Source organism: Ictidomys tridecemlineatus, chromosome 11, assembly GCF_052094955.1.
Source record: "Ictidomys tridecemlineatus isolate mIctTri1 chromosome 11, mIctTri1.hap1, whole genome shotgun sequence".
Taxonomy (NCBI): Eukaryota; Metazoa; Chordata; class Mammalia; order Rodentia; family Sciuridae; genus Ictidomys; species Ictidomys tridecemlineatus.
In genome coordinates this window covers 104,716,571-104,743,629 of record NC_135487.1, presented here as the reverse complement: position 1 = coordinate 104,743,629, position 27,059 = coordinate 104,716,571, and the positions used below count along the sequence as shown (strand labels likewise).

The following is a 27,059-nucleotide window of genomic DNA, read 5'->3' as shown; positions in this document are numbered from 1 at the left end:
GTTAAGCCTCATGAGATCATGAGCCAGAGCCTTGCATTTAAGCCACTCTGAGCCACAGAAACTGTGAGAAAATGAAGTAATACACTGCCTTCAAGATTTATATATTTATTTTAAGTCAGTAAGTTTGGGTGAATCTGCTAACCATCAATAGATCATTAATAGAGGGCCAAAAGTAATTCAGGGTGTAAAAAATAGTATTTTAAACAAGTTAAGCTGGAATTGGCTGAGGATGGAGGTGGATCGGAAGAACTTCAACCCTAATTTTTGATCACAATAGCAAAATAGAAACAACTCAAGTATCCATCAAGAGGTGAATGGGTAAATAAATTGTGCTACACCCAATTAATGGAATACTATTCAGTAATAAAAAGGAATGAACTCTTGATAAGTACATGGACAAATATTAAAAACATGCTCAGCAAAATAAACCAGACACAATGAGTGACTACTACATGATTTCTTAGAGAAAATTAAGCCTAAGATTCCTATGGGAAAAGCATGTAGTGGATTCTGATGGCTATTTTAAAATCCAAGTCTGGACACAAAGAAGAAATCAATGGGCTTGAGGCACATACTCAGAAGTCATTGTTATAAAATATGGTACAATTAAAACCATAGCAGTAGATGAGATCAACCAAAGAGCACTTACTCAGTGAAAAGAAAGCTAATCTCTGACAAACAACATTTTATTACAGAGATGTAAAGGGGGAAAAAAAAAGAAAGGGGAGAGGAGGGTAAAGTAGGTTTGTGTTGGACATTATGAATCCAATGCCATTTGTATTAGGTGGTTACCTCATTTCCACGAAAATAAAATGCTGACAGCTAAATAATAGTGCATATATTTAATGCAGAAATATCCTTCTATTCTTTTCCAGGTCTCTTAGTTGGGGGCTGCTGTTGTTTTTAATAGTATGTCTTTCAAAAGGGAATCCTAGTATAGCAAGGCTCATTTATATTCCTCAAATGGCTCCAGCTTTTCTTAGGCAACAGAAATTAGGGAGAGAACCCAGAGATGATCAAATTATTTTGGGTATTCTGCAATAAGAAAATATTTGGCCCCTGTTTCTTAACTCAAGTGGTAAAACATACAAGTTCCAAAGTCATTTTTCAGATTCTGTATGTATAGAAAATTTTCTGTACACATAAAAAATGTCTATGAATGTATACATATAAGCACATTTGCAAATACAGGAATAAAATCATTCTTTATGAGCATGTGGCTCATAAATTCTCAATAAGAATAACTGGAGTTATTTTTCTTTCTAAAGGGAGTGAGTTAGTTCTAACTCATTACTGCCAAGTTAAAAAACCACTATGTCCTTCCAAACAAATCCTATGCCTTTTTATGGAAATTTCTTGTGCCCTGCATTCCCAACACAGCACCAGAAAACTTCTTACTCTAGTTAAGATTTCTTGACAAATACAGAGGACAGGAATAAACATTAAGCTTTGTTTAAGTCAATCTTGGGTTCTTAATATTATGGTCAAAGTTATTTTTTCATTCTTTCTTCAGCAAAACTACTTCTTTTGTTGTCTCTGTATTTTTAAAATACATAAACTAAAGAATTACAGGATAAAAGCTTTTCCCACACAACTTAACCTATGACACAAAATTCACTAAAAGAAATTCAGTTGTGGTGAAGAATTTTGGAGCAATAACTTTTTACATTAAGGAACATCAAGGATAGATTATTAAAAATATTGTTTGTTATCTTTAAATATTCACAGATATCATTAATATTTTAAAACTGACAAATGGGGCTGGGTGTATGTAGAGCTTCATGTTAGAGAACTTGCCTAATATTTGTAAAAAAAACAAAAACAAAAACAACCCTGTGTTGGATCCTCAGCACCAAAAAACAAAACAAAACAAAACAAAACCATGACAAGCGCTCATAGCATGTTGTGGGGAAAGGAGAATGAATACAGAAATCACAGTAAGATTTAACTTTCTAAAACACTAATCTTCATAGTATATATAATGAAAATTCAACCTCCTATAATATAAAATTATATAAGTAATATCTCATTGATGGATTCTTCATCACGATACCCTTCTTGTTTCTAATCCTCTCAAGATTGGTACATTTTGGTGAAGAAAAAAAACGTATATATCAAGAAATGCACCAGACATACAGTAATTCTATTATATAAATGTGGGACTGGTTCTGGGAATAATTCCCCTACCTTATACAACAAAACACATAATAGGTGCTCAAGTCCTTTATATAAAATGGCATAATATTTCCATATAAACTATGCACATTGTTCTGTATACTTTAAGTCTATAGATTACTTAAAAATACTGATACAATGTAAATGTTATAGTTGTTATATAAATAGTTGCACTGTTTAGGGAATAATGACAAGGAAAAAGTACATACGTGCAGTTTTTCCTTCCCAAGTATTTTGATTCAAAGTTGTCTGAATCCATGAATTTACAAACCTGAGGATACCAACAGCCAACTATATTTGCATCATAAACCATATGGCCCTAAAATCCTAAAATATTTATTATATGGCTCCTTAAAGAAGAAGTTTGCTATCCCTGTTCTAGTTTAGCAGAGAAAACATTTGTTTAACAACAGCAGTACTGGGCAAGAAAAGTGCAAAAATGTTAAGAAAAGAAAAGATGAATTAGAAATCAGTTGTTAATGTCTACTTGCCACGTACAAAATACTGTTAAGCACTTTATATGTATTTATATGTTTAAGTCTCACAACATTCCAATGAGGTGGGGACTATTATCCTCATATTTAGAGATAAGTCAGAGAAGTTAAGCCTAACCAAGCTCAAAAGATATGAACAGGGGAAAAAAAAAAGCTATGGAGGGCTGATATGGTAATTTGAACGTGTTCCCAGTAGGCCCCAGAGTCATGTGTTAATAGTATTTAAAAGGTGGGGCCTTCAGGAGGTGATTGAGTCATGAGGACTCTGGTCATTCAGATTAACAAAATACTGGATTATCTCAGGAGTGGCTTTGTTAAAAAATTAATCTCTTTCTGGCTCACTTACTGTCTTGCCATGTGATGCCCTCTGCACCATATTATGTTGCAGCAAAGAAGGTCCCCACCAATACTGGTACCAATGCTGTTACCATGCTCTTGGGCTTCCCAGCCTCCACAATTGTGAGTCAAAATGATCTTTCCTTTATGAGTTACCCAGACTCAGGTATTTTATTATAGCAACAAGAGAGCAGAAGTATAGATCCAAAAGTTCCACCAGCTACCCAACAGTAAGTCTAGAAAGAGAATAGAGAACCAAAGTAATAATAGAAGAACAATTTCATAGGTAAACTAAGAAAGTTAGAAATTTTCAGATTCAAAGTGTCCACTGAATGCCAAATATGGTGGGGTGTATGTGTGTGTCTGTGTATGTATATATGTATCTATCTTCACATTTGAACATAGTATAGTTGAAATTTAAAAGCACTAAAAACGAAAACAAAATGCTAAAAAGTTTCTAGAAAGGAAAATCACAATCCTCTCCTCTTGAATACTGACAGACCTTTAGTAACAAACAGAAGAGCAGAAATGATGCTAACTTCTGAAGACAGTTTACAAAAGGTGCTAGAATGACCTCCAAGGTCTTTCCCTACTGGGATCTACATCTTTGGATCCTGGAGCTGTCAGGCCACCACTGTGGAAAGATCACAGTAAATTGCTTAATGAGCCCCAGCTGTTCAAATCTTCCTACATTTATAAATAAAAACGTCATCAGGATGATCCCACAGAGCCACTATCTGACTGCAATATTATTTAAGACTTTATGCTAGGGGCTGGGTTTGTGGTTCAGTGGTAGACTGCTCACCTAGCATGAGTGAGGCCCTGGGTTCAATCCTCAGCACCACATATAAATAAATAAATTAAATAAAGATACTGTGTCCAACTACAACTAAAAAAATAAATAAATAAATAAAAAAGACCTTACACTAGATCTACTCCATTGTGCCACTCCCTAATTCCAAATCCAGGAAACTATGAGTTTTTTACAGTGCCCCCCAATTAATCAATCAATAAAGAACAGATGAATAATACAAATATATCACTTTATTAACATATTAATAAATATTAGATAAGAAAATAAAATTTAATTATAAAGCAAAACATATCAAGAAAAAGTTGACAGAATTAAAGAGAAAACTATGTGATTATAATCATGATAAGGTTTTAACAAAACTGGCTCAGTAACTAATAGAAAAAGGAAGACAATATTTTTTGACAAAGAAGGATATATAAGACTTGACCAGAAAACAAATCAACTCAACTACATACATACACATACACATACCATACCAAAACTGCAAACTACATATTCTTTTCAAGTGCATACCAGTCATTTATTAGAACAGACTATTTTGGGCCATAAATCAAGAAGCAAATTTCTTTCTTTTTTTTTAATATTTATTTATTTTTTGGCAGACACAACATCTTTGTTTGTATGTGGTGCTGAGGATCGAACCCGGGCCACACGCATGCCAGGCCAGCGCGCTACCGCTTGAGCCACATCCCCAGCCGCAAGAAGCAAATTTCAAAGGACTGAAATAATATAGGATATATTTTCTAACTACAGTACAATTAGACTTGAAATCAATACAAAAATAAAACTACATTATCCCAAAAATGTTTATTAATTAAACTCTTCTAAATTATAAATGGGTCAAGGAAGAAATCAAGATGGAAATTAAGCAATCTGAACTATTAATAAAAATATGTTAAAAAATCACTGGAGCTATTCCAAAAAACAAGGAAAGTGACGTGCAAAAGAAACATAAAACCACACACAAAAAATTAATTAATAAAAAGTAAAGTTAGAAATCTAATTATCACCATATATGTGCAAAAATCTGGAGGAACAACAACAAAATAAACCCTTATTACCCCAACATTTTGGTTTGGGAGAAGTTAGGGAAGAAAAGGCAATGATATTGACACTCATTCTCTCTACATATTGAAAAAAATAAAAGTCTACATAATTGGAAAATGTAATGTCAACAACTAACTTATATATAACTTAAAAATAATAAGGTGGTACAGGACTGTAATTCCTGTGACTCAGGAGGCAGGAAGACTGGGAGTTTAAAGTCAGTCTCAGTGACTTAGTGAGGTCCTAAACAACTTTGTGAGACCTTGTCTCAAAATAAAAATTAAGAAAGGCTGGGAATGCGGTTCAGTGGTAAAAGACCTCTGGGTTCAATCCCCAGTTCAAAATAAATTTAAAAAAAAAAAAAAAAAGAGGAGGAGAGAAGGAGGGGGGGAGAGGGGGAGGGGAAGGGGAGGGGAGAGGGGAGGGGGGAAGAAGAAGAGGGGGAGGAAGAGGTGGGGAGAGGAGGAGGAGGAGGGAGGAAAACTGAGCAAAGAAAACTTAAATGCAATTAGCCAGAAACTGAAAAATAAAGAAACAATAGGAAAGGGAGATAAACAAAGATAGAGGGAGTAAGACAAAAAAAGATTAGTAGTCACAATAAAATAAAAGAAAAATTTTGCTAACCACAAATGATAAGAGTTTATTTTATGAAAAATGAGTGCAGACAAAGACTTAGAAAAGACCTAGAAAACAATATACTTAATTTACATATAGTGAATCTTATATGAATAGCTGGGTTTTGTCTTATTTTAAATGCTAAGGTCAGTATTTAACAACAAAATACCTGAAATACAGTAATTTAATGTCAATCTACTGTAAAAAATGGCTGTAAACATGGTTTTTTAGCCCTCTGAATCATTCAATTTTAGGTTGGTCTAATTGTTGGAAAGATCTTTACATTGCTGTTTCTTTGTAGTGGCCACCTGCTGGGTTTCACTCTGCCCACTGCTGTAAATAGAATAAAGAGAATTCCTCTTTCATTCTATACTCCTTTATTTTTTTGAAAAGTTATTTCTCCTTCTTTATGTATCTTCATTTTCAATAAGCAGTCCTCTTTTTCAAATAATAAAGTTTTAAATTCTGTTATTCTGGTCTTTGAAAAGGCTTCAGTTCTCTCTTATTCTCTTAAAACAAGCTTGGGACTGGGGTGTAATAGCATGTATAAGACCCCGGGTTTGATCCCTAGCACTATAAACAAACAAATACATAAATTTTAAAATTTATACTATTAAGTGGTATTACTAAAAGACTTAACACAAAAGAACAATTATTTCCTTAATCTATAACAATTACTTTAAACTTTCATTCAGATTTATACTGCTATCCTTTTTTTAAAAATTTATTTCTTACATACATGACAATAGTGGAATGCATTACATTCATAATTATCCATTCACAGCACAATTTTTTGTAACTCTGTATATATATGTTCACACCAAATTATGCCTTATACATGAGCTCTCTTTTTTTGCATTACAATTCTTAATACACCTTTATACCACAATTTATCATATCTGTTTGTATATAAGGTATGTTGACACCAAATTCACATCTTCATATATGTATTTTGTATAATGATGACCATCTCCTTCCACCATCCTTGTTATTCCCCTTCTCCCTCCCTTTCCCTTCCCGACCCCACTTTGAGTCACCACCCTTATATCAGAGAAAACATTCTGCATGTTTTTTTGGGACTGGCTAAATTCACTTTATTTCCCTGCAAATGCCATGATCTTATTCTTTTTTAGTATTGACTAATATTCCATTGTGTATAAATGCCACATTTTTTTCATCCACTAAAGGACATCTAGGTTGGCTCCACAGTTTATTGTGAATTGTGCTGCTACAAACATTGATATGGCTGTGTCCCTGAAGTACGCTGTTTTTAGGTCCTTTGGGTATAGTCCGAGAAGAGGAATAGCTGAGTCAAATGGTGGTTCCATTCCCAGATTTCCAAGGAATCTCCATACTGCTTTCCAAATTGGCTGCACTAATTCGAAGTCCCACCAGAAGTGTACGAGTGTACCTTTTTCCCTGCATCCTCACCCACACTTGTTGTTTCTTTTCAAAATAGCTGCCATTCTTACTGGAGTGAGATGGTATCTTAAAGTAGTTTTGATTTGCATTTCTCTGATTGCTAGAGATGATCATCATTTTTTCGTATATTTATTGGTTGACTGTATATCTTCTTCTGAGAAGTGTTTGTTCAGGTCCTTGGCCCATTTACTGATTGAATTATTTAGTTTTTGGGTGCTTGTCTTATTAAGCTCTTTATATACCCAAGAGATTAGAGCTTTATCTGATGTGTGAGGGGTAAAAATTGGTTCCCAGGATGTAGGCTCCCTGTTCACCTCACAGATTATTTCTTTTGCTGACAAAAAACTTTTCAGTTTGCCCTTTTTTTTTAGATATTGTAATTATGACAGATGAGAATTTTACTTCGTTTAAACAATACATGGTAAAGTAGTATTCTTTTCTTTTTTCCTTTTTTAAAAATATACTTTGTGTTAAGTCTGGAATTATCAACCTAATTCCTCACCCAAATTTGTCTATAATCTGCTTCATTCTCTTCTCTATCTGCTCCATCCCAACTCCCTTTACCAAACCAAACAAAAGAACAAACCCCAATCCTTCCTGGAGATCACTAAAATTTGTACCAGTTGTCCTCTTAACCTACAGAAAGATGCTATCAACCTAAGACTTTCTAGTGCATTAGTTTCGAACAGTGTGCTTCACAGTGCCCACCCACAAATAACTACAGATTGAATATCCTCAATCTTGGGCCAAAAGATTTTTAGATCTCTGATTTTTTAAAATGTTGTAATATTAGTATAGACTTAATCAGCTTAAGTATCCCTAATCCAAAAACAATATGTGAAATGCTCCAAAATCTCAAACTTAAGAATGCTCAAAACGTTTGGATTTTGGAGCATTTAGATTTTGGATTTTTGAACTAGGGATGCTCAACCTGTACTACTATTTGCTACCAGTTCTCCATAAAAACAAGGCACTTGGCCTGGTACTACGATACCTTTCCTAGGTATACTGATTAGTTCAGCTGAATATTGTAAATACATAATACCACAGAGTTGATGACAATGTTTTTTAAGAGAAAGAAAACATTAAATTATAGATCATTCTCAGTATTGTGCCATCACTTTTTGGTACTGGCATCAAAAACTTACTACTAATATGTAAAACTCTCTTAAAAGTACATTTCCATAATTTCTTGAGTTCATGTATTTCCATACTCCTGCCTTATACACATAATTAAAAAGGAGCCCAAATTCTACCACTTTAATGCATACACCTACAACCCAAATTAAATCTTCATCAAAATGTTTAGTAAATTGTGTGTGGGGGCCACATGTCTATAATCTGTAATCTCAGCTACTCAGGAAGCTGAGGCAGGAGGATCACAAGTTCCAAACCAGCCCCAGCAACTTAGTGAGGCCCTATCTCTAAATTAAAAGGATTCCCCAATCCTTTCATTTGGACGCTTCAAGAGTGTCCCTGGATTCATTCTTCAGTACTGGAGGAGAGGGGAGCTTTAGTAGAGTATGACTGACACAGTTATCCTATTCATTGACTGCATCCTTGTAATTCTCCAAATATTCAGGTTAAAGTTTAAAAATTGTAATTCTATCCTCTTACCTATTCAGAAGTTAAATTTTTGGCTAGTATGACAAGCAGTCTTGAAGACTTACTATACTATTATGACAACAGACCTAATTATCATTTGAACTTATTTCCTAAAGCTAATGTATCCAGTTATCTTTCGTACAAATTTCTGTAGCACATATAGTTATATATCCTTTTTCATTGTCTGTACCTTCTCTCTTTTTTTTTTTCATTTAGGTCAATTTCAACAGGACTGTTAATTGTATTATCTTTTTCTAATAACCAATTTTGGCTTTGTTGATGTTCTATTTTTTATCAGACTGCTTTTGTATTTGTCTCAGTTGTTTTTATGTTTATTTCCTTCCCTTTTTAAAAAATTTTTAATCTTACTTTGGATATTCTGGCTTATTGGTTTTGATATTTTTCCCCTACTCTAATTAATATTGCAGATCCTCCATCAGAGATCACTTTCCTTCTACCTAAAGTTTATATTTTAAACAACTTTTTTTTAGTGATGTCCAATTAATGGTGAAAATGACCAGATTTTATTTATCTGAGAAGATTCTTTATGTTTAATATTAAAAGATATTTTAGTTTAGTAGTTATTTACTCTCAGTACATTGTACTTACTGCTCTGTTGGTTTTTTTGTTTTCTATTTTGCTCTCAGTAAGTCAGTTGTTAGTATAATTACAGAGTTTTGAAAGTAATCTTTCCCCTCCCTCTGGTTATTTTTGAGATCTGTCTGCAGATTTACCTATGAAATGTTTACAGGCTTAGCTTTCTATTTGTCTTGTTTAGTTTCACATCTTTAATTTGTATCTTTTTGCAGTTTTGGAAATTTTTATTCATAATCTTAAATATCTCTACTGGACTTTTCTTCATGTCTGGAATTTTGGCTAAACCACTGTGAGACCTTTTCTTTTTGTATTTGTAAAGAAGTAGACAAAGGTGCTGTCATGAGACTATATAGTAGCTTAAGCAATATTGAAAGCATTTTCTTCCCCTCTCACATGACAGTTGGAATAGTCCAGGGCTTGTTTGGCAATTTAGCAGTCTGAGACCAAGTATGTAAACCTTGGTGCTCTGTCACCCTTAAAATATTGCCTTCCTTTACATGGTATTTAGCTCAATACCATGCTACATTCCAATCCATAGGAAAGAAATAGAGAGGAAGGGAAGGACATCCATACCCTTTTCCTCTTCAGGCATAATCTAGAAGTCTCACATGTAATTTCCATTTGTATCTCAAATTGCCAAAATCTGATTACCCCTGTCAGACCTCACTATCAGAAAGGCAGTGAAATGGAAGCTTTACCTGGGCATTCAACACATCCATTCATAGAGGAAGAAATGTTATAAGGAAAAACTAGGGATTTCTGCCACGATTTTCATTTTTTTCCCTTCTCTCACATATTTTCCTTTCTTGTTCTCTTTATTTTGGTTTATCTATTTTTCAAACTATCTTCCTTTTCATTACTTCTCTAGTATAACCTACTGTTAACTCGTTCACTGATCTTTAAAGAAAAAAAAATTTTTTTTTGGTACCGGGGCACTTAACCACTGAGCTACAGCCCCACCACCCCCATCACCCCCACAACCCCCCACCACCTCTATTTTTAAATTTTTGAGACAGGGTTTTGCTAAATTGCTCAGAGCCTGGCTAAGTTGACTGAGGCTGACTTTGAACTTGCAATCCTCTTGCCTCAGCTTCCCAAGTTGCTGGGGTTATAAAGGTGTGTGTCACCTCAACTGGCCAATCTTTAATTTATTTATATATTTCATGTCTAGTTCTTTCTTCAAAGCTAACTGTAATTGTTCATAGTCGTATTTCTTTCTCATAAGCAGTATACAAACAGTTAAGACTGAACTTAGGATCCACTTGCTTAGAATCCTGGCTCTACCATTACTGACCTTGGTCAACAAACTTCCTTGTTCTGTGCTTCAGTTATTTAATCTATAAAATAGTGATAATAATCCCTATCATAGAGTTGTGAAGATACATTAATATGTATAAAGTATCAGAACAGTATGAGGTTCTCAGGAAGTGCTACAAAAGTTAGCTATAATTCCATCATTCATATATTTTAAATCATTTTTATTTAGCTAAAACACTCAACTTAAGTTCCATATCTAATAATTACAAAATATGAAATCAATGGAAGTCCAATTCAGCTGTTATTTTGGCTGGTCTTTGTTTTCAATATCTTTTTTCCTTTTTGAACCATGAAAAAAATTTTTTTTAATTGTGATATGCATTTGCTTTTGTCAAGTGCTCAGACTGCTTGCACACTGTCTCCTCCTTTGACTGATGCTACTACTTACTGGCCATCCTAACTATAAATCATATTTTTAGCTTAGGTATCTAGGGGATAATCTAAAAAGTGTGATTTATAGATGGATGGATTTTAACTATGAAATTTCAGAGAATTATACCCCTTCCCCAATCTGCATCACCACTTCAACTCAGTGCCAAATTTTGAGACAGTCAGTTTTCCTTATGGTTGTCAGAAGTTGAGGGTAGCACTGAAACTTGGTGGATTGTCTTTTAATAGACTGAGCTTAGTCTGTTAAGGCACTAAAACCCCAAGCTCATGTTAAGGTCTGTAAACAAGTCGGGATGGCGCCTGGCAAAATGCCAGAGGGAGTGGTTTGAGAAGTAACAAAAGCAAGCCATTAAGTATGGAGATTCCTTATTGGTTGACTGATGTATCTAGTTTATGCTAATTAAGATAAACTGTGCAAAATGTATAAATACCTCTGTTGTCCTACAATAAATGGCTCCTACTCCTGCTGTATCAATGTACACAAGTTATTCGTCACCCCCCAGTTATTTTGCCCAGCCAGCCGGGCTGTGGCAAGCTCACGTTTACCCAGCTCAGTAAATACCCTCAAGACAAAAAATAGGCTCTGCATGCTGGTTCTTACTCTTTAGCCTCTGAACATGTCTTACAGAATGTCAGTTCTCTGATACATGAAAAAAAAAAATCCTTATACTTTTTTCCTGTCATTTTCAATTTGAACTGGGGGACCATTAAAGAAGATTGTCCATCACTTGACCAAAAACCAGTTCCCTTTTTCCTTCAGAATACTTACTTTTCTTTCTCTTTCTCTCCTTTTTGTTTTCTTTCCCTTTTGGTATTAGAGATTAAACCCAGAGATGCTTAACCACTGAACCACATCCTTTGTTAAATTATTATTATTTTAAAATTTTGAGACAGGGTCTTGCTAAGTTGCTTAGGGGCCTCACTAAGTTGCTGAGAGGCTGGCCTTGATTTACGATCTTCCTGCCTCAGCCTCCGGAGTTGCTGGGATTACAGGCATGCACCACCACGCCCAGCAAACACTTTTCAAATAGTAGAAAATTGATATTAAAGCACTGCTAGGTTATAACCAATTAAACCATGCACGTTTGTTTCTTGTTATTAAATGTTATAATCAGTCCTAAGATCCTTGTCAAAACTTAAACATTGAAGGTGATCTTCCTGGTGAGGAATATACAATAAGAAGTAGAAGAATTCACATTGCTTTTGCAAAGAAGAATCTGTCACAAATTAACAATTTCAGTTCCAATAATGTTCCTTAAGTTTACAGTTGTAAAAGGTATCTTTATTAGTCAATACATATATCTTCACAAGTGGGAAGTCATAAATGTATATTTAATGAAAAATTCCTTTATAATCATCTAAAAATGAAATTATGAATAGTAGTTTTTGAATACCATTTTAATTAAAGTGGTAATTTAATCAAAAAGCAATGCTTTGAATTTTGTAGCACTTTTAAAGGTAGAAAGTAAGCAGGGAGGAAGACAGTAGTGTTGGAATCACCTTGGTGGAGAATCTGTTACCCCGTAGGCAGAGAACCTGTCCATTTCTTTCCTTTCCTCTTCTTTTTCTACTATCAAAACTCAAACTCTACACAGTAATTATTATTCTCCTAGGATTATTGAATTAGCCTCTTAACTAGTCCACTACCACTCACTCTATGTTGTACAACCAGAATGATCTTTTTAAGATATAAATCTTATCATGGTAATCATTCTCCTTAGATGATTAAAAGGTTTCATTTTGCTCTAAGGTTAAAGTCCTCAAAGTTCTTAATGATTTGGCCCCTTTCTACTTTATCTTCTCTACCCTTATTCTCTATGCAGGTCACTCTCTTTTTAGCTACTTAAATCTGATACACTCATCTCCACTACAGCTCTTCAACACACACTATTCTCATTGCCTGAAATGTCTTTTTTTCCCCCCTTCTTCACTTATATCTCAGCACAAGTGAGAGTTCTATAGGCTATCCTTCCCTGAATGCTTTGAATCAAAACCTTATACACTCTCACTGAACCAGCTATCTTTCCTTAGTAATACTTGTCACTGTTTCAAATCAAAAATTATTTTTTACCCGTGTGATTATTTGACTACATAAATTAGACTGTAAGTTCAATTAGGGAAGGATCATTTGTTTCATTTACCCAAAACAATAAAATTGGCATATGGTGTTATGTTATATAATTATTTGTTGAATGAACTAATAAGTAAATGGACATTCTAACAGATCTAAATTAATTGATGGTTTTTAAAAGGGGGCTATCCTTCCATGACACATACTTTAAAAAGAAAAATTTCTAAACTTACATATATTCTGCTTTAAGGATTCATGTAATTCACATACAATAAAATAATGGATTTAATAAAATGTAACTATCATTGAGAAAAAATATTAAAATTCACACAAGTTATGTGCCACATATAATAAATCCCAATCACTGTTAACATTTTAATTTATATTCTATTTTTAGAACATTTGTATTGTGATCTAATTCTTATTTTCTTTTTTTTTTAGAGAGAGAGAGAGAGAGAGAGAGAGAGAGAGAGAGAAAGAATTTTTAAATATTTATTTTTTAGTTTTTGGCAGACACAACATCTTTGTTTGTATGTGGTGCTGATGATCGAACCTGGGCCACACGCATGCCAGGCGAGTGCTATCACTTGAGCCACATCCCCAGCCCTAATTCTTATTTTCAATTACTATGTTGTCATAAAAAAGAATTTTTATCTCATTCTTCATCAAAAAGTCCTTAGATATTAATTATAGATTTGGGGTATGAACATTATGTTGCCTGGCTCAGTGTTGCTACATGGAATCATACAAATAATTCCTAAGTGATAGTTTTTGTATTACTATAAGTAACAGGAGCATATAGTTTAAGAAGATTCATCCTCTGAATTTTTTCAAAAAGACAATTGGGGGGGGGGAAGAGACATTTTTGTCAAACAACTTAAATGTGATAGGTCTGTTCCTCCTACTATGGATTTTCATACCATGAAGCAAATGAATTGGCAATCTAAAATAATACTTCTGTGGTTTGGAAACTCAAAAATTAACTAAAAGAAATTATGCCATTCATTGTATGCTGTGTTTCAATGTACTTGAAAATAGTTTCCCTTTCAGTTTAAACTGTCAGTGATCAAGGTTATATATGAAATCATCAGATTAGGCCATTTTGTCTTATCAGAGAAACAAATATTGTAGAATAAAATGAAGTAAACAAAAATACTTTTAAGTAAAAGTCTCAAACTTACTAAAATTATGTAATTTTAATTCAGATTAAATCTCCAAAGTAAAATATATTCTTTATATATCAAAATTATAAAAAATATAAAAAAGAATATTTATCAAAGGCCCTTAAACTATAATTTTTTTCCTCCTAAATACTGGCAATACCACTAATTAACAGAAGGGAGAATATCACTGTATCCAAACATATCTTATATTTGTGCCTTTGGGAATGACATGTGCTCTTGGATACATGAGCTGTAAAAATGTGAATACTCATATCCTGTTTTAGTAACACAGTCAATCATCAAAAAGTGCATTACCAGTAAATGCCTGACTAATGGAAATAGGGAATTCTTGTCTTTTTCACATTACTATCTACTTAGTAAAATAAATATTCCTTAGTAACTATTATTATAGGCAAATAAGACATTTGTAAACCATTGTGAAAAAATTTTAAGACAGTGACTAATACCTTCACAATGACCAAAAAACATTTTTTTCCCTTAAAGATACCGACCAGGTATAGATAAATATAATCAGTTCTGAAATCTCTTTTTAAAAGCATTTAATTAATTTATTTTGTGGTGCTGGGGATTGAACCCAGGGCCTTGTACATGAGAGGCAAGCAGTTTACTACTGAGCTACATCCCCAGTTCTCAATTTTTAAATCTTGACAAGTATACTTCTATTAGCATTACTGCCAAATAAACTCTATATTCATAATCTTAAAATGAAAAAGTATGAATTTAGAACAATTTCTAAAGCAAAAAGGTGTAAGTATCACAACTTTCTGATACCTTTGTTTTTTGAACACACTATTTCATTTCTTCTATCTAGCTGAAATGTTATGACCTTTACTGGAAGGAAAAGTAAAACCATATGATCAACGGTAACTGAAACTTTTAAAGCATTTGGTCATTTAGAAGCTCTTTCCCTTATATTTTTTAGGTAATCAAAATCAAAATTATATATCACTATCCTGATTATAATGATGACAAAACATACAAAGTTTAATTCAGGTTAAATACTTAGGCATAAAGTAAACAGGTGACTATATTCAAACCTATGTCTCCAGATTTTAAATACCATTCTCTTTTCAATATATTATGTTTCCTTATATTTACTAAGTTCTTACTGTGCATCAGGAACTGCTATAAGAAATCCTCATAATGTGGGGACCAGAGATATACCTCAGTGGTAGAGCACCTGTTTAGCAGTCTCCAGCACCACCAAAAAGAAAAAGTCATCACAATAACTCATGATGCAGGCACTAGTAATATGCTCAAGGTCTCATACATAGGAAGAAAAAGCCATGAATCACACTCAGCCTGACTCTAGACTTCACACTCTAATATGCTAATAACATACCTCTACTTGAATGTGTACAGAGACTTGTATATGCCTTTGGAGGAAAACTGAGAGGCAACAGGATATGGAAAGAAGAGAGATCTTTCTCCATGTACATTGTATGCATTTCTTCAAGTCCAGGGAGAGGAAGGAGGCAAGGGTAAAAGGAATATCATAGACATAGAATTCCAAGAAAAAAAGGCATAGAGTCAAGAGAGTCCTGAAGAATCTAATGGAAAAATTATTTTTAAAAAAATATCTAGGTGGCTTGAGCATTTACTGTGAAAAGTGAAAGAAAGAGTACATAAGATATTTTTAACAGCAGGCAGATATTCTAAGAACTCAGAACTTTCCTATCTGAGGAAGAAAGCCACTTAATTTTTCGAAGAGGAACTTGAGGAAAAAAAAAAAGCTAGCTTTACCAACATTGTGTAGGATGGAACAGAGAATGAGAAACTGGAGCAGAGAAACCAGTTCAGAGGGCAAGAAAACAAACATTAAAAAAAGCGAAAAAATAACCCTGCCTGTTAACCTCTCTTAGTCTTTAGCAACCCTTTAAGGCTAATGTTATCTTCCTCTGAAAATGTAAATAAAGATGTCATCCCTAGTGCCCTGAACAATATTTGGAAAACAGTAAATACTCATTAAATATTTACTGAATAAAAGAAAGAAATGGTTGAGCCTGAATTCAAAGCTAGACTATCTACACTAATGCCTCTGGACTTTTTCACTATGTTCAATAGTATTCTTAATTCAATAATCCAGACAACCTTTTAACATCTCATGATAACAGGACTGGGACTTGGGATAAAGAAGAAAAGGTTTAATCTTATAAAGAAAGAGAATAGTCCAGTAATATTACTTTGAAGAGTAAATGAAATGATGTGTACCTAATACTTGGAACAGAGCCTGACAAACATCTGCCAAAACAAAATAATAATAATAATAATGATAACTACTACAACTACTATCAGTACTTACTCCTGTAAATAGAGTGTTACTGGTAATCTGAAAAGAATTTTGGAAAGGTAAGAAGAATGAATACACTGTTAGATTAGAACCCCCAAATTAAGAGGCAGCATAATAAAATATACTGATTCTTTTTTTTTGGGGGGGGGTGGTACTGGGAATTGAAACCAGGGATGCTGTACTACTATTGAGGTACTCCCCAGCCTTTTTTATTCTTTATTTTGAGTCAGGGTCTCGCTAAGTTGCTCAGACTGGCCTTGAACTTGCAATCCTCCTGTCTCAGCCTGCCAAGTGGCTGCATCACCATGCCTGGCTTTTTTTTTTTTAAACCTTACTGAAAGGTCTGCAATTCTTTGGAAAGCACATATACATCAAGAGAAATGAGGTGTGTGTTGAAGACCAAAGAACTCAATAACTCATGAAAAGAAAGAGCTTCTACAGGATCTGGATCCCAAATCAGGCTTTATAACTTATACATCATTTGCTCTCATAAATATTCAATTTCCTTATTAACAAAATTAAGTTGGACTAAGACAGTCTACTGTTTCTTTATAATTAAACAATATAACATTCTTTAGGTACAGAGCTTAATGCTTTGTCCCTCCCAAATTAAAGTAAAAAGAGAAATCAATATTTTAGTTGATAAAAACAATGCCACATTAGCAAACTACTGGTAGGATTCCCATGTTAGCTTTTTTGCTTTAAGAGCTTCAAATCTATCTTATCACAGGCAGTGTTATGAGTTTTGAATCCTCACAAGTGCTAAAGTTCTACACAACTTCCCGTTCCCAAAGGTTTCTGGCTTTATAAAGGAGAAAGCACAGGCATAGAGATCCTGTTTTTTTGTTTTTAAAAAGCTGGGCTCAGTTCTGGGGCCTAAGGCAGGAGGATTAGTGGCTCAGTTTGGGAGGCTAAGGCAAGAGGATCAAGAATTCAAACCCAGCCTCAACAACTTAGCATGGCCCTAAGCAACTCAGTGAGACCCTATCTCTAAATAAAATACAAAAAAATAGGGCTGGGGATGTGGCTCAATAGTCAAGTGCCCCTGAGTTCAATCTCCGGTATTCCCTGCCCTCCTCCCCCCGAAAACAAAACTCTATTGAGAATCAATTCTAAATCCCAATAAGTCTACTTAATTTTTTAAGATGAGGTTGGAAAAAATATCATAATACAATTAAAATTCTTGCTTTCATGAGAAATGATTCAATTTGAACAGGTTCTAGACATTGCCAATAAACAAGCATCTTTGATTTTGTGCCCAATGCTAAGAAATATACAAAATGGCACATAACTATTTGGCTTACAGAACATGAAGATGAATTACACTGGGCAATCCATTCAACTTTCTCAAAATGGAATCAAAAAGAGTTCCTATAAGCTGGAAAATTTTTAAAAAAATATTTATTTCTTTTAGTTGTACACAATGCCTTTATTCCTTTATTTTTATTTATTTATTTTTATGTGGTGCTGAGAATCGAACCCAGGGCCTTGAATGTACAAGGTGAGTGCTCTACCGATGAGCCACAACCCCAGCCCCTAAGCTGGAAATCTTAATCTGGCTATAGAGATATATAAATTGCTGATAATATTTACAAATGGATTTCTTCAAAGAATTAAACAGTTTCAAACATTTCCTTTTGTATGGCCATCAACCCTAGTAGTCTAGGTAAGCTGCCATCAGTGATCTCTGGATCACTGTAACAGCTGCTCAGCTGATCTCCCCAGATGCAATCTTTCCTCTCCAATCTGTTCTCCACAGAATGTTCTTTGTAAAAGAACAAATTTGATCACATCAGTGACGTCCTCTGACTCCTTCCAGGTAAGGTATTTCAGTGATTTACCAGAACTTAATGATAGACCAAAATGTTAACCAGGCTTCTTAAGGGTTACATAGTTTGATCCCTAATCCCATTCTAGTTTCATCCAACCACATGCTCCCTCTTATCCTTCTCAATGCTCCAACCAGTTTGCTGGCTTAATTTTCTCTAAAATGCCAGTGACATGCTGGCTGGGAAAGTGTTTTGAAGAACCATAAAACATGAAAGGGGGATAAATTCATAAAACATGTAGGTTTGTTTTTAAAAAGTTATACTTAAGCATATACTTACTTTTAAACTTCATCTAAAAGTGAGGGGAAATTAAAGAACAGAGTTATCCAGACATCTGAGGGAAGTGGAAAAATCTTGAAGATGCTTGCTGGTGACTTTTTTAAGACAAGAAGGGTGCTGTAACAGGAGAGCAAAGAGTGGTGATTAGGAGATAAGATAGGAGGTGAAACAGAGTTAAATGCAGGCCTTTGGGCCATGGTAAAGATTTTGGCTTTTACTTGGTATGATACAGAAAATCACTGGATGGTTCTTAGCAGAGAATGTCAAGTTTCCATGGAAATTTTTGGAAGATTCTCTCTTGGCTATGAAAGAGGACATTAAGGGCAAAGTTAGGAAGAACAATCTGAAGGCAGCTACAGTGGAGATGGTGTTAGTTTCCAGATATGTTTTGAAGATAAGGGTCAAACAGGAGAGAAGCTGGGAGAAAAAACAACTGCTCTAAAAACAAAACAACACAACAACAAAAACCAATCCAGAGTGAATAAACACCAAACCACAGACTCAGAAACTTCATAGAACATCAAGCATGATAAATACCAAAAGATTTATACTGGGGGGGCATATATTCAAACTACAGAATATTAGATTAAAAATGTTGAAAAAAGCTAGAGGAAAAGAGAAGCAAAAATAAGAATTACATTAGATTTTTTTTTCAGAAACAGGCAAGCAAGAACAGTGTGAAGTGAAATTATTTAAAGTTAAAAACAAAAACAAAACAAAACCCTATCAAGCCTACAATTCTGCCCCCAGCTCAATTGTTCTTCAAACTGAAGAAGAATCACACTTCTTCAAACAAAAAGGAGAAAAACTGTCACCAATAGACCTGCTTTGCAAGAAATGTGACAAGAAATTCTTCAGAAAGAAGGAAAATGGGGATGGGGTTGTGGCTCAGCAGTAGAGCGATTGCCGAGCATGTGCAAGGCCCTGGGTTGGATCCTCAGCACCACATAAAGATAAATAAATAAAATAAAGGTATTGTGTCCGAGTACAATTAAAAAATAAATATTAAAAAAAAGAAGGAAAATGGCTTAGGCCATAAACTTCACTTTCATTTCTCTTATTATTGGTACTTGAACAGAGAACAATTTGTTTACAATAATAATAGAGACCATGTATTAGGCAATTAAAGCTTATGGACAAATGAAATGAATGATAATAATGTTATAAAGTATTAGTGGTTCAGTTGGTAGAGTGCTTGCCTTGCATGCACAAGGGCCTGGGTTCAATCCTCAAATCCCCAGCACAAAAAAAAGTGTGAGGAATTGGGAAAATTTGTTACAAAGTTAGCTAAGTGGAATACTGTGAAAATACATCCTGCAAATTCAAGGGCAACTGTCTCAAGCCATCCATGGGCCGGGTGCATGAGTTATATCCATTTGAGCGTACGGGAGAACTAAGAACTAGCCTGGTATGGGAGAACTAGCCTGTTGTTGTGTGCTCTTTGGGCTGTGAGTGCCCTTTCCTCTTGCTCTGCCTATGTTCCCACATGGAATCTGAGATGGGTGTGACTTACCAACTTGCCAAGATGGTGACCACAAGATATTTACCTTATTTGGGTGGAATATTCTATGAATGGCTTCTTCCAATAAATCGGGGGGTTTCAGGTGTGTTGGCTCTCTTGTCTGCCTCTTGCCTCCCTTGCTCTCCAGGCCCTCCAGCATGGGAGCTAGATTTTTGAGGCTGCAGAGCTGTCCTGAACCCCGAAAAAGGTATTTTCTGTGTTTGTGTGGTCTTTACATTGCCAGCCAAATCTACCTGGAATGACCCCGATTCTGTTGCATATTGCAACAGACAACTACCAAAAAAAGTTAAAAAGAGAATTATCAATATGGTAAGAGAAGAGAAAAAAATGAAACACGAAATGCTCAATTAAAAAGAATGCAGAAAAGAGTAAAGACAAAGAAAGAAAGAAAAGCAATGAAGAGAAAACACGAACAAACATTAAGAATATGATATTAATCCAATTATATAAATAATCACTTTAAACCTCAATGATCTAAATATATTAAAAGACATTGTAAAGAGTGTATTAAAAAAGACAACTATATACTGTTTACAAAAAAACACTTTAAATGTAAACAAATAAATTTAAAGGGAACAGAGAAAGACATGCTAACACTAATCAAAAGGAAGTTGGAGTACGTATATTAGTTTTATAAAAAGCAGACTTCAGAGTAAAGGAAATTATTAGAGATAATAAGGGTCATTACACAATGATAAAGGAATCAATTCTTCAAGAAGACATAACAATTCTTAATGTGTATGTACCTAATATCACAATGTCAAAATACTTAAAAGGCAAAAACTGATGGAACTGCATGGATAAACAGATCAACCTAATAATACAGTTAGAGATTTTAACACCCTTCCACCAGTAATTGACATATTCAGCAGGAAAAAAAAATCAGCACAAACCTAGTTGAACTAAATAGCATCATCCATCAATTGGATCTAACTGACATTCACAGAATACTTCATCTGAGAACAAAAGAATACATATTTTCAATTTGCACATGAAATATTTACCAACACTGACCATATTCTATACTATAAAATAAGATTCAGTAAATTTAAAGGAATTTAAATAATACAAAATGTTTTCTGACTATGATGAAACTAAATTTAAAACCAATAACAAAAAGATATCAAGGAAATCTCCAAATATTTATCACTAATGGCTATGGCATGCTCAGTCATGTAGTGCTGATCAATGCTGACACTCAAATAATAAAAGTTTCTCAAACCAAACGGAGAAACAGGTCAGCTTCTGTTAAAATTGATCTAAAGCAACTTTTCTACTCTCATTAAAACAATTTTTATCATATATATATATATCCCTAAATGAAAAATATTTATTAAGTACTTTCATAGGTTTCCATTTTTTTGTAAGTAATCTACATCACTAATAAGGACATGTGTACAATTTTACCATATATCTATATCAGTGTCTAGATTTGCATCTATGAATTTTTACAGTTTTTTTATTTTATATTTCAGACATTAATACTTTCTTTCTTCCTATGTTTTACATCTTATTTTTAAATAAAGGTCTATTTCAGGTAGAACTTTTGGTCTATTTCAGGTAGAACCTTTTGTCCAAAAATGCTTTACTATAGTCATTTCACAATTTATTGTAGCAACCAGGCATCTGGAGCACACCTGTAGGCCAAGCTACTCAGTAGGCTGAGGCAGGAACACTGTAAGTTTGAGGTCACTCTGGGTAACTTAGCAAGACCCTGTCCCAAAGGAAAAACAAAAAAAGGCTGGGGATGCAGTTCTGTATTCAACCCACTTTAAGTTTATTTTCTTGTACAAAAAATAATGATTGTAAATAATCAAAAATTTTATATCAGATCACAGTAACCTCTATGACTCTGAAGGGCCTTGTGTCTCCAAATATTTAGACACTAACATACTTCTAATAATCTATGATTTAAGGAAGAAATCAAAGGAAAAATAGTGTTTTGAACAGAATAGAAATGAAAGTGCAACATGCCCCAATTTTTGGAACAGAGAGCCTTGAAATCAACCCTCACATCAGCGGTCAAATGACTTTTTATAAGGAAGCCAGGACCAGTCATTTGGGAAAGGGCAGTTTTTTCAATAAATGATGATAAGAAAACTGGATATTCACATGCAAAAGAATTAAATTGGACCCTCCCCCATGCCAAAAACAAAAATTGATTCAAAGTGGATCAAAGACCTAACTAAACATGACAGCAAAGCTATAAAAGTCTAAAGAAGAAAGTATGGGGGAAAATTATATGGGACATTGATTTAGCAATCACTTTTTGGATATGACACTAAACCACAGGCAACAAAGAAAAAAGAGATAAAATGGACATCAAAATGTAAAACTTTTGTGCACCAAAGGACGCACAATGAACAAGAGAAAAGTATGTGCAAATCATATATCTGATAAGGATTAATATCCAGAATATATGTAAAAAAAACTCTCATAACAACTATAAAACAACCAAGCAGTTTAACAGCAAAAACTTGAACGCTATTTCTCCAAAGAAGTTAAATGAATGGCTAATAAGCACATGAAAAGATGCTCAAGACATCATTAATCACTGGGGAAATGCAAATCAAAAACACAAGAATTAGATACTACTTCACATACATTAGGATGGCTGTAATAAAAAACAAAAACAGAAAGTAACAAGTATTAGTGAAGATATGAGAAACTGGAACCCTGATACAATGCTGATGGGAATGTAAAAATGGTACAGTTACTGTGGAAAATAGTACAGTGATTCTTTAAGTAACTAAAAATAGAATCACTATGTTTCAGAAATTCCACTTTTAGGGGGAAAGAATTCAAAAGAATTTTTGAAAGCAGGATTCAATTGGACATTTGTGCATCTATGATCACAGTAGCCTTATTCACAACATTCCAAAGAAGGAAGCAATCTAACTATCCAACAACAAATGACTAGATAATAAAAATGTAGTGTGTGTGTGTGTGTGTGTATAATAGATACATTATAGGTATGCAGATGCTCCTTGACTTACAATTGGGTTACATCCTGAACATGTTTTAAGTGTTAACTGCAGCTCTGACTCCCTAGTATTGCAAGAAGACCCCACATCCATATGGCTAGTCAATGAAAAAAAGCAAAATTCAAAGTACAGTTTCTACTGAATGTCCATCTCTTTGTTCTATTGTAAAGTAAAAAAACTCATAAGTTTAGTCATTGCAACTCAGGGACTATCTGTAAAATAGAAAAGAATTCAGCCTTAAAAAGGAAGGAAATTGTGACATATACTAAAATATGGATGAACCTTGAGAACAAGCTGAGTTTAATAAGCCAGCCACAAAAAGACAATATCTGATTCCAGGTACCTGAAGTAGTCAAATTCACAATAAAAAAAAGGGAGGTAAAAGGGAGAAATTATTGTTCAGTGGGTATAGAGTTTCAGTTATACAAAAGGAAGTGTTCTGAAGATGAATAGTTATGCTATTTGCAAAACAACGAATGACTTAACACTACTAAATTTGTACACTTATAATGCTGCTGGCAAATTATGATTATGATAGCGAATTTTAGGTTATTCTATCTTTTTAAGTTATTCTATCACAATACAGAAAATGCAATTCACCATTTTAACCAAAACAAACAAACAAAATCATAAGTATGGAAGATATCAAAACACAAGAAGCAGCCTGGCACGGTGGCGTATGCCTGTAATTCCAGTGAATCAGGAGGCTGATGCAGGAGGATTACATGTTCAAAGCCAGCTTCAGCGATATAGCAAGGGATGGAGATACAGCTCAGTGGTAAAATGTTCTCAGGTTCAATCCCTAGTAAGCCCCCCAGACCCCGCCCAACCAAAAAAAAAAAAACAATCCAAAGGTAGTGGGAAAACCACATGTATGGTTTCTTGGATAACAGAGAATAAAATATTTTGAAGAAGTGGAAACGATCTATTGTCAAATGCTGCTGGCAAATCAAGTAGGATGAGGGCAGAGAGAGAAGTCACCACTGGAGGTCACTGGAGTCTTGAGAAACTGATTTCAGTGAAATAACCCTGGGACAAAAGTCTGGGTTCAGAAAAGAATGGAAGGTGAGAAATTGGAAAGAGTATTATACACAATTTTTTGAGGAGTTTGCTTAAAGGAAGAACAGATAAATGGGGCAGTCACTACTACAAAGAGGAATTTGGGTTCAAAAGAAATTTTATTTATTTTAGTTTTATAACAGGTAGAAACTCAGATATCAAATATTTAAGAGCTACTTAGTAAATATTTATCCAGAATAAACTAGTCTCAAGATTAAGTTTGCTTGGTACCAGAGGTTACCATGTTACAATTTATTTTTAACTATCCTTCTTGCTGGCTATGTCCAAATTTCCCTATTATTATAGATGCTGCTGCTGCAGTGAATATTTGTTCATACATTTATATTCAGTTTTTTAAAATTTGGATTACATTGTTATATGGAACACTGATTACTAGATCAAATGTTAGAAATATCTTTAAGGTTCTTCACGTAGATACATAGCTTTACCAGCTTTTCATTCCCATCAGGAATATGTGGGTCCCATCTCTCTAATAACACAGAGCTTCAACTTAAATGTTTTTATGTTAATTATCATAAAAATTTATTTTCTCACTTTAAGTTTCTCTGATTGACTAATGAGATCAAAATGCTTTTTCAAATATTTATTAGCTGCATGTGTTGTTGTTTATGAACTGCCTATACTCTTCTGTCTTTGAAAAAAAGCGTTTTTTTCTTTCAGTGTTCTTTTCATTAAGGAGAGTCACCTTTTCACTGATTGTTTCAAAATTTCCCCCCAGGTGTTTAGTCATTTGCTTTTATTTGTTATATTTTTTCATGCCCCTTAATTTTTGTTAAATTATATTAAATCTGTTTTCCTTTGTCATTTTTCCATGCATAGTTCATAATTTTTGTTTATAACTGCTAAGAACTAAGCTTCAGTGGATTAAAGCAATAAACCTCAAAGAAGTTAGAAAGCCTCTATTCCTTTAATATCCGGTTTCCACTTAAAAGAATGTTCAGAAGATTAACAAATTTATGTCTAATAAGTAAGTGTAAAACAAAATCTAATAAAGGAAACTGATTTGGATTCAGAACACCTGTATTCAAGTACTGGCCTCTAATACTTATCAGTTGGAAGACTTTAGACTGCTTAACCTCACTCAGTTCCCATGATCTATAAATAACAGCTAATAACACTTATTGAGGCCTTGGTATGTGCCTCAATACATGATTATAAGAATTTTACTTTCAAACAACTTATTTAATACAACTTGATAACATTATAAACACTTTACAAAAGAGAAAACAGGTGACCTAGAAAGAACAAACAACTCAATAAAATTCATGCACAACTAGTAAATGGTAGGACCAGGATTTGAACCTGGCTTTCTGATTCCAGGGCCCTGATTCTGCCTCCTAATCACTCTATTATATGGCTTCTTTCATCTTTGAAATGAGAATGATACTACCTATTTTACAGATTACAGAGAGAGGATTAAATAAAGTAATACACATGAAAGAACTTTATAAAGTGTAAAGTGGCAAGTATAAGAAACAGTATTATGGATTTTTATTTTAAATAATGAACCAGATAGAACCTTTGTGTTATTTAAAATAGGCTAAAAAATTAAAAAACAGTAAGTAGCAGATTCTTCAAAAAATGACATGAACTAAAATCCTTATGAGTTGAATATCTATTATCCAAAATGCTTGGGATCAGAAGGGCCTTAGATTTCAATTTTTGTTTCCAATTTTGGAATATTTGCATATATATAATGAGATATCTTGGGGATGCGACAGGAGTCTAAACACAAAATTCGTTTATGTTTCACATACACCTTACACACATAGCCTAAAGGTTATTTTACATAATATTTTCTAGCGTGTCTGAGTTCTGTGACTCCTCACATGAGGTCAGGTATTGAATTTTCTATTTGTGGTATCACATCAGTACTCAAAAGATTTTTTATTCTGAAGCATTTAAGATTTTAGATTTTAGGATTAGGGATGCTCAACCTGGGGTAACCTGTTAAAAATACCAGGTAGGGATGTGGGTCAGTGGTACAGTACTTACCTAGCATATACATGTGCGTGTGTGAAGCTTTTTAGTCCTTGGCAGTTCCCAGAGCTGCCCGCCCCCCCAAAAAAAGTATCAAGATAGGCTCTTGCTTTCCCGAATGAATAAAGGCTCTTGCTTTCTGGATGAAATAAATTATTGTCTCAGGTTAAAAGAATATTCCATTTATATCATGAAAATAAAGTGCAAAGCACATTCTTAAATAGGTCAAGTCAGTTAATCTGCCAGTTTAGAGGCCTCCCAACCCCGCCAAAAACAAGACACTTAGCCTTATCTTTCTTAGCATTTATCCTGTAAAACACCAATACTTTGGTTTATACTTATTCCTAGGACCTGTAATATCACAGCCACTTCATTTATCTATCCTCATGCCATTTTTAAGTCCCAACTTCAAAATGGTACCTATTCAATATTTTTTTAAATTACATTCATGAAGTTGTATAAACAATATTACTTTTTAATTCCAGAAAATTTTTATCACCTTAAAAAAAAACACTGCCCAATAGCAGACACTTCCCTCTTCCCCTTGCCTCTGGCAACCACTAATCTGCTGTTTCTATAGATTTAATTTTTCTGGACATTTCATGGAATCATAAAGTTTGTGTAGTCTTTCGTGTCTGATGCTTTTATTTTGCATAGTGTTCCAAAATTCATCCATTTTTGTAGCATATACCAGCACTTTATTCCTTTTTATGATAAATATTCCATTGAATGGCTATTCCACATTTTGTTTATCTGTTGATTGGTTGATGGTCACAGGGTTCTTTTCTACTTTTCCCTACTTTTTCATTAGCATACAACTGTTTGTATGAACATGTTTTCAGTTCTCTTGGGTATATACTTAGCAGTGCAACTGTTGGATCATATCTCAATTCTGTTTAACTTACTGAGGAACTGCCAAACTGTTTTTTGAACCATTTTACATTTTTACCAGTAATGTATGAGAATTGCAATCTCTCCACATCATTGCCAATACTGTTGTTGCTGCTGTTTTTCTACAATAGGCATCC

The 27,059-nt window shown here is 33.9% G+C and overlaps 1 protein-coding gene across 13 annotated transcripts in view; it reads right to left on the bottom strand.

Moving 5' to 3' along the window:
* Rap1a (RAP1A, member of RAS oncogene family) overlaps nucleotides 1-27,059 on the bottom strand; it is a 90,694-nt gene that overhangs the window by 27,801 nt on the left and 35,834 nt on the right. For 3 of the 13 annotated variants that reach the window (XM_078027010.1, XM_078027012.1, XM_078027011.1), the window contains one exon: nucleotides 18,466-18,582. The exons of the other annotated variants lie outside the window; for them this stretch is intronic. The gene's annotated coding sequence lies outside the window, so the exon portion shown is untranslated. The remainder of the gene's footprint in view (nucleotides 1-18,465; nucleotides 18,583-27,059) is intronic. 13 annotated transcript variants of the gene reach the window in all.